Source organism: Mya arenaria, chromosome 4, assembly GCF_026914265.1.
Source record: "Mya arenaria isolate MELC-2E11 chromosome 4, ASM2691426v1".
Classification (NCBI taxonomy): Eukaryota; Metazoa; Mollusca; class Bivalvia; order Myida; family Myidae; genus Mya; species Mya arenaria.
In genome coordinates, this window is record NC_069125.1 from 7,175,515 (window position 1) to 7,186,354 (window position 10,840).

A 10,840-nucleotide genomic window follows, 5' to 3' on the forward strand; every position below is an offset into this window, starting at 1 on the left:
TCCGGTCCATTAGCGACTGCACGAATAAGAAATTGCCATCTCGTACTGCCGGTCCATTATCGACTGCGCGAGTAAGAATAGACCAGCTCTTATTGCCGGTTTATGATCGACTGCACGAATAGGAATGGGTCAGCTCTTACTGCCGGTTTATAATCAATTGCGCCGGTAAAGATTAGCGAACTATTACTGCCGTTTCGTGACCGACTGCGTTGAGGGAAAAGGACCAGAGCTTGCTGCTGTTTCATGATCCATTGCGCGAGTAGGAATGGACCAGCTCTTACTGCTGGTTTTCGATGGACTGCGCGGGTAGAAATAGGGTAGCTAAGTCTTACTGCCGGTTCATGATCGACTGCGCGGATAGGAATTGGCCAGCTCTTACTGCCGATTCATAATCGAATGCGCGTATAGGACTGGACTTGAACTTTCATGATCGACTGTGCTAATGAGTTGTACAGAACGTGGTGACAGTGAAGATCGACTGCGCGGACAGGACTTGGTCCGAACTTGCTGCCGGTTAAAATAGACTTTGGGGGTACAAAATGGCTAGTATAGGACATAACTTTGCAAATTATGTGTGGAAACGGGCTTTCTTTACGGGCCTGGTATTTGCCAGCCCTCATTCTTGCAACCGGTTATACTTCATGGTTGTTGCTTATGTTCCAATTATGTGAACTAAATTGAACATGTTCATATTACAGTCGAACCCTATTGGCCCCAACTACCAGGGAAAATTTCGAGCCTCGGAAATTTCGAGCCAAGCGTGAATGCTAACTTTTAGTATATACATGTAATCTGTTTTTTATTGTACGACAAAGCGACCTCTTGCATGCTGAATGGATTTTGATCCAATAGAAGAGTTACGTGCGACGTCAAACAAACACCAACAGATCCCTTCGGAGAAAAACATGCTCGACCCTGAATGGGTCCACTGGTCTTTATATACAGTACATTCGCAATCCACACAGAGCCCAGGATTTGCAAATTTGCATATTACCAACCAAGTTAGCATACGTACTATGAACGTACATCCGTCTATAACGGAATGTTATACTATGAACGCACATCCGCCGCCTACAGCGGACCGTTACACTTATCCGCCGCCTACAGCGGACCGTTACAGAAGTTTAATGAATGAGATTATTAAAGGTTTATTATATAAAAAATACAGTATACAGGGAATTATATTAGTATGTCATTTGAACTGTTTTAACAATAGTTACAGCACATCATCCTTGAAAAAAGTCCAGCCGGAGATGCTTACATGCAGGACTTCAGCCACTGCAGCGTCCACCCCTACGACGGCAGCATAATCGTCCCAGTCGCAAGAACACACACCTACGAATATAACATTCCCCTCTTCGGCATCGGATTAACCGACATTCACATGCTGCAATGACAAGTGGTGAACAATTACGCCTTGAACTTAAACAAGAGCACCACAAGCGGGTGTCAACGCTTGTCTGCCTACTTTAAGTCGACGAGGGACATAACCCAAAAATTATATTTCTTCTTAAAAATTTATTATACTTTTTATACGCCTAACTTTCTCCTTCCTTCTGAACGTGTTTTTGGTTGACTTGTTTACCTTGACTAACACGGCCTTGAAAAAGTCAACAAACTCTTCAAACAAGTGGTATCAGCTACCGGTGTCAGATTTTTATAAATTAATGAATACGCGCGGAACTATATGAATGTTTTGAAAGGGTATTCAGCAAATTTTTATTGTTTATAAGTGTCAACTATAACAAGGTATTTCTTTTATTAAAAAATATTCATATCGCTTCAAGACGTCAATGACGAACAGTGATGTTCTATTATCAGTGTGCGTATACCACATGATGTCATATGCTGCTTAAAATGAAGACTTAAATCAAAGATAACTTTTATTTTACTACACCAAGAGCCCCGTTCGTTTTATTACCGTAGTTTGATTAGGTGATTAATTTCATCTAACACTTCGACAAACCTGTTTCCAAAATAATGTTTTGACAGTGCTCCGACAGACGGCCGTAATAAGAAAAGGCTTGTTGGAGTGTTTTAATAAACTTAACTCTCAATCAAAGTCTGAAAAAGGCCGAATGCGGGGCTCCGTAAGCGGCATAGACTGCGCTATGTTTCATTTAAAATGGTGAAGAAATAGTGAAGTTTTCTTTGTTTTAAGTTTGTTTCGAAGCGAAATATTGCCTTCCGACGTAGCATTTATGGTATACACAAACTGCTTACCCTTGGTTATAATGTAACATATTTTTGTTATACTTAAAATATTGTCATAACAATTTTTATTTCGTCTGCGCTATCGACAGGTTGTCTACACCGTCTCGGACGTTGTTTGTACGTTGCGATACACTTGTGTAACTTTAAATACCGCTTGTGTCAAACCTAAATACTATATTTTAACGTACAACGCTTCAAAATTAAGCAGTTCCATGATCTAGAGGACAAGTGTGTAAACCATCCCTTTTTGCAGGCGCATTCTGTATGATCTTGAATTTCTATCCTCGACTTGTTTTACCGGACTGTCCAGGTTGTTAAAGTATAGGTAAAGATTCGCGCTTTTGTCTGGTTATTATGCAGCATTGCTTTTTTGTTATTCGATTGGCACATTTTAACCTCGAGATACGCAAAAAGGGAAACTAACGTCTTTTTGTTATGTATTTAAAGCCTTTGATCAACGCCGACGACGACAGCAATACCGATGAGGACACCAAGGCCATCATAATACCTCGTCTTTTTCTTCGAAACGCTGACAAACTTGACCGACTATGCCCACAAACACTGTCACGAAGTTTCAATCGATAATTTCTTCTTCAGGTGTTGTCGTCACAAGACATATCACTATCATTTTTAGCATAAAGGGGCATAGCTCAAGAGTTACCGATTCGATTGACCCCGCGATCGAACTTGACCGTGACATTATGGACACAAACAGTGGTACCAAGATTCAATAATAATTGGGTAATACTATTTAAGTTATTGTCTCTTCGTGACACAAACTATTATTTGTTAACGCAAATGGTCAAAACTCCTAAGTTGCTGATGCGTATTTCCCAACCGACGAATTTGACTATGGTTATTGTCTGCAATTTTTTTTTGCTAATGCCGCCGACACTGACGCTGACCCCGCCGCCGACGCCAAAAGTAATTCATTTATGTCACATCCCGAAGCGACCCACAAGTATCATTCATTTTGATAAGACATATAAATATTTTGTTTATTTTTTATGCCATCCACATACCATTAACAATCTGACGGAATGTTTCTTAATTAGGCATTTAAATGTACAAAACATTACCTACCTTCGACTCTCGGAACACACGCACTTCCAATCAGAGCAAGTATAAAGAAGTAAACAATCAGTTTACATCGCATTTTGAGTTCTTAGACGAAACTGAATAATGGTATTAATGCGACCTTCGCAAACTCCTTTTATACGATATCTTATCACGTCTAAATCCAGCGTTCTTGTCTATCACTTTACAACCAAAGCTCGTCTGGGCAAACATCAAACATCGAACTTCTTAATGGAATGAGATCAAAATAAAGGCCTAACCAGTTGTTTTTGATGCGGTTTATTTTTGTATAAATCTTTTAGATAAAAGTTCTGCTCGGCAAAATTAGAGATTCAGCATTCGGAACTCCTCGGCCGTTTTTCCTCGAAAACAACCTTGGATGTTTATGGACGATTTACAGTATCAGAAATATTTACATTTAAACTACGCTGCAAGAAAATCTCGTAGTAATTTAAATTAAGCAGTTGCACTCTATGACTTTATTCTTGGGAATCTTAATTATTGGTGCAATAATTCACACCATTGGCAGTCATTTTGAACTTAGAGATACAAAATACACGATTAAACACAACAGTTCATTAATACCTTTACGAACTACTTCTACTGATGTACCGGCCTACATTTGAGGTTGTTTTAGATGGCCGAGGAGTTCCGAATGAGAGACTAAGGTGTTAAATCAGACTGAAACCTAAATAAAACATAACTATTTCGACGATAAAAATTGAAGCTATTCAAGGATTGGATACAAATCTTGGTTACCAAAAACTGTTAAATAATTTTGCATAGAAACTTGTGATTGTATTTTGCAAATTGTTTTCCGGAACGGATTCTGTATTTTAGGGATTTGGGCGTATCCTGGAGAGGATTCCGTATTTCAGGGAATGGGGCGTATCATGGAGAGTGCTCGACTGGGATCCCAAACATGTAGTGGTCAAGCGCGCTGTCAGGATTCGGGACCCCACGTATATTCTATTAATTATACTGAATAGGTTTGTTTGGTAAACTATAAGTGGGAGAACGGGAGGTTAAGCAGCAATCACCTTAATCCTCTAGCATTTTTTTCTATCTAACACATTATCATTTTTAAAACTTAGCAAAAATACTCATTTTCAATGAAATTGTCTTTTTAGCCAGATTGGATGTACAGTTTTTATACCGCAAATATTTTTTATCCAAACTGCGGACTAATGGAACTCTGATCCAGTTAGCACAGTGGTTTGCGCACTCGCTTCTTACCGAGGCGACCCGGTTCGATTCCCGGCCTAGGCGCATGCGAGTTGGTTTGTGGTCACCAAGCCAGACAAGTGGGTTTTCCCCGGGCATTCCGGTTTCCCTTACAAAGCAAGACCACTCTCTCGCGCAACATCGTGCCAACGAGAGTGACTAAGTAGAAGTTATCGTAACTTTCTTCACAATCGTTGTAAAATATATAACGTTTAAACTAACTTATTCGAATTCTCATAAATATTAGTTTTGATATGATTCAAGGGAGTAACGTCATTTATTTATTATATTTTGTTTAACACAACATAATTTCGTAGAGATTCAAAAGGGCGACCAATGGTAATTGAACGGTTCTCTTGCTCAAATTCACGTACGAACGATATACAATTAACTTTACGACGTTCGCGACGTTACAGTATGGTACGGATGCATAGTTAACGATCTACATTTAAAACCAAACACGATTTGTCTGTTTTCTTATTTATTTTATGTTAACAAAGTCATTTATCATTCGAAATTAGCAGGCAACAACAACCGCTTGAAACTCAATTAAGCTAAAGTGTCCACATGCGATTATTATTGATTGAAGCCTATGTTGCGATTTATAATCGCCTATGCAATAAACGTTGTTGTTGGTGTTGTTGTTGTTGTTGTTGTTGTTGTTACGCTTGTCATTTTATCAATACGTCGGCGGCATTCATTTAAAGTGTATATTGCCGTTAACCTCATATAATGGTTGTATCATTTAAAAAGTATTTTTTTGATGATTGTTTTTTGAAAAACTTAAAATTATACACCGAAAACGTTCTTTCTTCTTGCTTTTTAGTTTAATTGTAATCGGGAGTGAATTGACATATTTCGCAATCGTTCAAGGGTACAAAAACATACATGAATTAATTTTATTCGTTATACTCTTTGCACTTTTTTGTCTTCACACACAACCAAAATTATTCCAAAAGCAGTTAAAAAAACTAATAACGTCATCGCTGTTAACATCAAAAGTTGACATGTTTTATTTGAATAATACAAGTTCACCTGGAACAGTTGTCTTACATCTTATTTAAAAAAAATATATTCAATTATCATTAGAAATGGGCTAGCTAAGTCTAACTGCCGGTTCATGACCGAATGCTCGGGTAGGAATGGGCCAGCTCTTACTGTCGATTCATAATCGAATGCGCTAATAGGAAGGGACCTCTTGCATGCTGAATGCATTTTGATCCAAAAAAAGTTTAATAAATGAGATTATTATAGGTTTATTATATAAAAATACAGTATACAGGGAATGATATTATTGTGTCATTTGAACTGTTTTAACAGTATTTATAGCACATCATCCTTGAAGAAAGTCTTGCAGGAGATGCTCACATACAGGTGTTCAGCCGCGGCAGCGTCCCCCTCTACGACGGCAGCATAATTTTTTCAAACCCAAATCTCCACACCTACGGACGTAACATTCCTCCCTTCGGCATCGGTACCGGCAATCACACGGTGATAGTCTGCCTTTTAAAAATCGAAGAGGAACATAATCCAACAATTATATTTTTCTGGAGTTAAATAGTAAACGTTTTATACGCATATCTTTCCCCTTCCTTCTTAGCGTGCATATTGGATCACTTCTTTGACCTTGATCTACAGGGCCTCGAAAAAGTCAACACACTCATCAAACAAGTGATATCTGATACCGGTGTCAATTTTTTATATATCGACGAACACGCGCGGAACTGTAGTACTGTTTACTTGGGTATACAAAACAGAATGTATATAAGTGTCAACAGCAATAAGGATTTTTTTAAATTAAAAATAATGACATCGCTTCAAGAGGTTTATGATGAACAATGCTGTTCTATTATGAACATTCTATCTTTGGTTAAAATGGTTTAAAATTGCAACGCTATCGACGGCCTGTTCACCATCTCAGACATTGTTTTAAAGCGTCAACGCTATCGACGGGTTGTTCACCATCTCGGACATTGTTTAAAAGCGTCAACGCTATCTTCGGCTTGTTCACCATCTCGGACATTGTTTAAAAGCGTCAACGCTATCGACGGGATGTTCACCATCTCGGACATTGTTTTAAAGCGTCAACGCTATCGACGGGTTGTTCACCATATCGGACATTGTTTAAAAGCGTCAACGCTATCGACGGGTTGTTCACCATCTCGGACATTGTTTTAAATGGTCAACGCTATCGACGGGTTGTTCACCATCTCGGACATTGTTTTAAATGGTCAACGCTATCGACGGGTTATTCACCATCTCGGACATTGTTTTAAATGGTCAACGCTATCGACGGGTTGTTCACCATCTCGGACATTGTTTTAAATGGTCAACGCTATCGACGGGTTGTTCAAAATCTCGGACATTGTTTTAAATGGTCAACGCTATCGACGGGTTGTTCACCATCTCGGACATTGTTTTAAAGCGTCAACGCTATCGACGGGTTGTTCAAAATCTCGGACATTGTTTTAAATGGTCAACGCTATTGACGGGTTGTTCAAAATCTCGGACATTGTTTTAAAGCGTCAACGCTATCGACGGGATGTTCACCATCGCGGATATTGTATTAAAGCGTCAACGCTATCGACGGGATGTTCACCATCTCGGACATTGTATTAAAGCGTCAACGCTATCGACGGGTTGTTCACCATCTCGGACATTGTTTTAAATGGTCAACGCTATCGACGGAATGTTCACCATCTCGGACATTGTTTTAAATGGTCAACGCTATCGACGGGTTGTTCACCATCTCGGACATTGTTTTAAATGGTCAACGCTATCGACGGGTTGTTCACCATCTCGGACATTGGTTTAAATGGTCAACGCTGTCGACGGGTTGTTCACCATCTCGGACATTGGTTTAAATGGTCAACGCTATCGACGGGTTGTTCACCATCTCGGACATTGTTTTAAATGGTCAACGCTATCGACGGGTTGTTCAAAATCTCGGACATTGTTTTAAATGGTCAACGCTATCGACGGGTTGTTCACCATCTCGGACATTGTTTTAAAGCGTCAACGCTATCGACGGGATGTTCACCATCTCGGACATTGTATTAAAGCGTCAACGCTATCGACGGGCTGTTCACCATTTCGGACATTGTTTTAAATGGTCAACGCTATCGACGGGTTGTTCACCATCTCGGACATTGTTTTAAATGGTCAACGCTATCGACGGGTTGTTCACCATCTCGGACATTGTTTTAAATGGTCAACGCTATCGACGGGTTGTTCAAAATGTCGGACATTGTTTTAAAGCGTCAACGCTATCGACGGGATGTTCACCATCTCGGACATTGTATTAAAGCGTCAACGCTATCGACGGGATGTTCACCATCTCGGACATTGTATTAAAGCGTCAACGCTATCGACGGGTTGTTCACCATCTCGGACATTGTTTTAAATGGTCAACGCTATCGACGGGTTGTTCACCATCTCGGACATTGTTTTAAATGGTCAACGCTATCGACGGGTTGTTCACCATCTCGGACATTGTTTTAAATGGTCAACGCTATCGCCGGCTTGTTAACCATCTCGGACATTGTTTTAAATGGTCAACGCTATCGACGGCTTGTTAACAATTTCGGACATTGTTTTAAATGGTCAACGCTATCGACGAGTTGTTCACCATCTCGGACATTGTTTTAAATGGTCAACGCTGTCGACGGGTTGTTCACCATCTCGGACATTGTTTTAAATGGTCAACGCTATCGACGTGATATTCACCAATCGGACATTGTTTTAAATGGTCAACGCTATCGACGGGTTGTTCACCATCTCGGACATTGTTTTAAATGGTCAACGCTGTCGACGGGTTGTTCACCATCTCGGACATTGTTTTAAATGGTCAACGCTATCGACGTGATATTCACCAATCGGACATTGTTTTAAATGGTCAACGCTATCGACGGGTTGTTCACCATCTCGGACTTTGTTTTAAATGGTCAACGCTATCGACGGGATGTTCACCATCTCGGACATTGTTTGAAATGGTCAACGCTATCGACGGGATGTTCACCATCTCGGACATTGTTTTAAATGGTCAACGCTATCGACGGGTTGTTCACCATCTCGGACATTGTTTTAAATGGTCAACGCTGTCGACGGGTTGTTCACCATCTCGGACATTGTTTTAAATGGTCAACGCTATCGACGGCTTGTTAACAATTTCGGACATTGTTTTAAATGGTCAACGCTATCGACGGGTTGTTCACCATCTCGGACATTGTTTTAAATGGTCAACGCTGTCGACGGGTTGTTCACCATCTCGGACATTGTTTTAAATGGTCAACGCTATCGACGTGATATTCACCAATCGGACATTGTTTTAAATGGTCAACGCTATCGACGGGTTGTTCACCATCTCGGACATTGTTTTAAATGGTCAACGCTATCGATGGGTTGTTCACCATATCGGACATTGTTTTAAATGGTCAACGCTATCGACGGGATGTTCACCATCTCGGACATTGTTTTAAATGGTCAACGCTATCGACGGGATGTTCACCATCTCGGACATTGTTTTAAATGGCCAACGCTATCGACGGGATGTTCACCATCTCGGACATTGTTTTAAATGGTCAACGCTATCGACGGGTTGTTCACCATCTCGGACATTGTTTTAAATGGTCAACGCTGTCGACGGGTTGTTCACCATCTCGGACATTGTTTTAAATGGTCAACGCTATCGACGGGTTGTTCACCATCTAGGAAATTCGGACCGTTTATGCACACAAAAACTGTCACGAAGTTTTATTAGAGTTGGATAATTTCTTCCTCAGGTGTTGTCTTAACAAGACATCACTCTATTATTTTAACATAAAGGGGCATAGCTCTAGAGTTACCGATTCGATTGACCCCGCGATCGAACTTGACCGAGACATTATTCACACAAATACTGTCACCAAGATTCATAATGATAGGGTAATACTACTTAAGTAATTGTCTCTACGAGACATAAACTATTATTTATTGCTGCACTCTCACAGATTGACCGTTTTGACAACAGTTTTTTTTTTTTGGAATGAGCCAATTCTTGCATACACGTCTAGGAACGATTAATGTATAACTGTTGAGAAAATTTTGGATTGCAGTTTTTCATATTTTTGTTCGAAAATTGCTGTTTTGTGGCGTTACTAACGCTTTAAGACAAATGAGTTTTCGGCAGTTCTCAAAACAATTAAGATTTGTTTTATTGTTAGTTATCTTATACGACTAAAATGAAGGCAGTGATGCCAAAATCAGCTGATTCTGAGACAAAAAATAAAATAAAAGTCAAAACTTTCTATCTGTGCGAGTGCAGCTTTAACGTTAATGGTCATAACTATTAAGTTAACGTTGCGTATTTCCCAACACACAAACTTGACTATGGTTATTGTCTGCATAAAGCTTTTGCTGATGCGGCCGAGACCGACCCTGCCGCCGACGCCAAAAGTAAAACATTTATATCATTTCTCCAAGCGACACAAAAGTATCATTCATTTTGATAAGACATATAAACATCTTGTTTATTTTTAATGCCATCCACAAGCCATTTACAATCTGACGGCATGTTTCTTAATTATGTATTTAAATGTACAAACCATAACCTACCTTCGACACTCGGAACACACGCACTTCCAATCAGAGCAAGTATGAAGACGCAAACAATCAGTGTACACCGCATTTTGAGTTCATAGAGGAAACTGAATAATGGTATTAATGCGGCATGCAAACTCCTTTTATACAAAATCTTATCACGTCTTAATCAAGCGTTCTTGTCTATCACTTTACAACAAAAGCTCGTCTGGGCAAACCTCAAACATTGAAACTTCTAAATAGAATGAGAACAAAATAAAGGGCTAACGAGTTGTTTTTGATGCGTACTATTTTTGTATAAATCTTTAAGATTGAAGTTCTGCTCGGCAAAACTAGAGATTAAGCATTCGAAACTCCTCGGACATTTTCCCTCGGAAACAACCTTGGATGTATATGGACCGTTTACAATGTCAGATTTTTTTACATTTTAACTACGCTGCAAGTATATCACGTAGTAATTTCAATTAAGCAGTTAAACCTTGGGACTCTTCATTATTTATGCAATAATTCACTTCACTGGCAATCATTTTAATCTTAGATATACAAAATACACGTTTTAATACTACACTTTTTTGGAAAATGGCCGAGGAATTCCGAATGAGAGACTAAGGTGTTAAAACAGGCTGAAATTCTAAACAAAACATAACAATAAAATATACAATAAAAATTGAAGCTCTTCAAGCATACAAATTTTGGTTATCAAAAATGGTGAAATAGTTTTGGAAACCGTGGACAATTGGAACTCTCT

At 39.4% G+C, this 10,840-nt stretch overlaps 1 long non-coding RNA gene across 1 annotated transcript; it reads right to left on the reverse strand.

Moving 5' to 3' along the window:
* Nucleotides 1-1,132: 1,132 nt before the first annotated feature.
* LOC128229933 (uncharacterized) lies at nucleotides 1,133-10,265 on the reverse strand. Its single transcript, XR_008260146.1, has 3 exons — nucleotides 10,108-10,265; nucleotides 3,298-6,018; nucleotides 1,133-1,387 (listed from the first exon to the last, which is right to left on the reverse strand). It is a non-coding gene; the product is annotated as an uncharacterized LOC128229933 (long non-coding RNA).
* Between the last annotated feature and the right edge of the window lie 575 nt (nucleotides 10,266-10,840).